A 3,555-nucleotide genomic window follows, 5' to 3' on the forward strand; every position below is an offset into this window, starting at 1 on the left:
TGGGTCAAAAATCCTCCGCAAACAGCCGCTATAACTGTCTGGAGGACGTGCGTAAAGAGGCCGTACACATCATAATTTAATCCGTTTTATTGACATAATGCTGAGTCAAAAATCCTCCGCAAACAGCCGCTATAACTGTCTGGAGGACGTGCGTAAAGAGGCCGTACACATCATAATTTAATCCGTTTTATTGACATAATGCTGGGTCAAAAATCCTCCGCAAACAGCCGCTGTAACTGTCTGGAGGACGTGCGTAAAGAGGCCGTACACATCATAATTTAATCCGTTTTATTGACATAATGCTGGGTCCAAAATCCTCCACAAACAGCCGCTATAACTGTCTGGAGGACGTGCGTAAAGAGGCCGTACACATCATAATTTAATCCGTTTTATTGACATAATGCTGAGTCAAAAATCCTCCGCAAACAGCCGCTATAACTGTCTGGAGGACGTGCGTAAAGAGGCCGTACACATCATAATTTAATCCGTTTTATTGACATAATGCTGGGTCAAAAATCCTCCGCAAACAGCCGCTGTAACTGTCTGGAGGACGTGCGTAAAGAGGCCGTACACATCATAATTTAATCCGTTTTATTGACATAATGCTGGGTCAAAAATCCTCCGCAAACAGCCGCTGTAACTGTCTGGAGGACGTGCGTAAAGAGGCCGTACACATCATAATTTAATCCGTTTTATTGACATAATGCTGGGTCAAAAATCCTCCGCAAACAGCTGCTGTGACTGTCTGGAGGACGTGCGTAAAGAGGCTGTTATTGTCATCTGTCAATCCGTTTTAAGATCACAATCTGAGGGAAAGCACCCTCCAGAAACAGTCGCTGTGACAGTCTGGAGGACGCGCGTAAAGAGGCTGTTATTGTCATCTGTCAATCCGTTTTGAGCTCACAATCTGAGGGAAAGCATCCTCCAGAAACAGTCGCTGTGACAGTCTGGAGGACGCGCGTAAAGAGGCTGTTATTATCATCTGTCAATCCGTTTTGAGCTCACAATCTGAGGGAAAGCATCCTCCAGAAACAGTCGCTGTGACAGTCTGGAGGACGCGCGTAAAGAGGCTGTTATTGTCATCTGTCAATCCGTTTTGAGCTCACAATCTGAGGGAAAGCATCCTCCAGAAACAGTCGCTGTGACAGTCTGGAGGACGCGCGTAAAGAGGCTGTTATTGTCATCTGTCAATCCGTTTTAAGGTCACAATATGATGGAAAGCATCCTCCAGAAACAGTCGCTATAACTGTCTGGAGGACGTGCGTAAAGAGGCCGTTAACGTCATCTGTCAATCCGTTTTAAATTCACAATCCGAGGCAAAGCCTCCTCCAGAAACAGTCGCTATAACTGTCTGGAGGACGTGCGTAAAGAGGCCTTTAACGTCATCTGTCAATCCGTTTTGAGCTCACAATCTGAGGGAAAGCATCCTCCAGAAACAGTCGCTGTGACAGTCTGGAGGACGTGCGTAAAGAGGCCGTACACATCATAATTTAATCCGTTGTATTGACATAATGCTGGGTCAAAAATCCTCCGCAAACAGCCGCTATAACTGTCTGGAGGACGCGCGTAAAGAGGCCGTTAACGTCATCTGTCAATCCGTTTTAAATTCACAATCCGAGGCAAAGCCTCCTCCAGAAACAGTCGCTATAACTGTCTGGAGGACGTGCGTAAAGAGGCCGTTAATGTGGCGAGAGAGTCCGTTTAAAGCTCACAATGTGAGGCGAAACATCCTCCAGCAACAGCCGCTATAACTGTCTGGAGGACGTGCGTAAAGAGGCCGTTAACGTCATCTGTCAATCCGTTTGAAATTCACAATCCGAGGCAAAGCCTCCTCCAGAAACAGTCGCTATAACTGTCTGGAGGACGTGCGTAAAGAGGCCGTTAATGTGGCGAGAGAGTCCGTTTAAAGCTCACAATGTGAGGCGAAACATCCTCCAGCAACAGCCGCTATAACTGTCTGGAGGACGTGCGTAAAGAGGCCGTTAACGTCATCTGTCAATCCGTTTTAAATTCACAATCCGAGGCAAAGCCTCCTCCAGAAACAGTCGCTATAACTGTCTGGAGGACGTGCGTAAAGAGGCCGTTAATGTGGCGAGACAGTCCGTTTAAAGCTCACAATGTGAGGCGAAACATCCTCCAGCAACAGCCGCTATAACTGTCTGGAGGACGTGCGTAAAGAGGCCGTTAACGTCATCTGTCAATCCGTTTGAAATTCACAATCCGAGGCAAAGCCTCCTCCAGAAACAGTCGCTATAACTGTCTGGAGGACGTGCGTAAAGAGGCCGTTAATGTGGCGAGAGAGTCCGTTTAAAGCTCACAATGTGAGGCGAAACATCCTCCAGCAACAGCCGCTATAACTGTCTGGAGGACGTGCGTAAAGAGGCCGTTAACGTCATCTGTCAATCCGTTTGAAATTCACAATCCGAGGCAAAGCCTCCTCCACAAACAGCCGCTATAACTGTCTGGAGGACGTGCGTAAAGAGGCTGTTATTGTCATCTGTCAATCCGTTTTGAGCTCACAATCTGAGGGAAAGCATCCTCCAGAAACAGTCGCTGTGACAGTCTGGAGGACGTGCGTAAAGAGGCCGTACACATCATAATTTAATCCGTTGTATTGACATAATGCTGGGTCAAAAATCCTCCGCAAACAGCCGCTATAACTGTCTGGAGGACGTGCGTAAAGAGGCTGTTAACGTCATCTGTCAATCCGTTTTAAATTCACAATCTGAGGAAAAGCATTCTCCAGAAACAGTCGCTGTGACAGTCTGGAGGACGTGCGTAAAGAGGCCGTACACATCATAATTTAATCCGTTGTATTGACATAATGCTGGGTCAAAAATCCTCCGCAAACAGCCGCTATAACTGTCTGGAGGACGCGCGTAAAGAGGCTGTTAACGTCATCTGTCAATCCGTTTTAAATTCACAATCTGAGGGAAAGCATTCTCCAGAAACAGTCGCTGTAACTGTCTGGAGGACGTGCGTAAAGAGGCCGTACACATCATAATTTAATCCGTTTTATTGACATAATGCTGGGTCAAAAATCCTCCACAAACAGCCGCTGTGACAGTCTGGAGGACGCGCGTAAAGAGGCCGTTAACGTCATCTGTCAATCCGTTTTAAATTCACAATCCGAGGCAAAGCCTCCTCCAGAAACAGTCGCTATAACTGTCTGGAGGACGTGCGTAAAGAGGCCGTTAACGTCATCTGTCAATCCGTTTTAAATTCACAATCCGAGGCAAAGCCTCCTCCAGAAACAGTCGCTATAACTGTCTGGAGGACGTGCGTAAAGAGGCCGTTAACGTCATCTGTCAATCCGTTTTAAATTCACAATCCGAGGCAAAGCCTCCTCCAGAAACAGTCGTTGTAACTGCCTGGAGGACGCGCGTAAAGAGGCCGTTAACATAATCAGTTAATCCGTTTGAAAGTCATTTTCTAAGGCAGCGCTTCCCCGCAACACTCCGCTGTTGTCCGTCAAAACTCGGATCTCCCAGGCCCAGCCAGAACGCTCCATTCGCGGGGAAGAGACGTCCGCAACACACCGCTGTTGTCCGTCAA

This window comes from Cebidichthys violaceus, unplaced genomic scaffold, assembly GCF_023349555.1.
Source record: "Cebidichthys violaceus isolate CVI_PGR_0920_01 unplaced genomic scaffold, fCebVio1.0.p SCAF_646, whole genome shotgun sequence".
NCBI lineage: Eukaryota > Metazoa > Chordata > Actinopteri > Perciformes > Stichaeidae > Cebidichthys > Cebidichthys violaceus.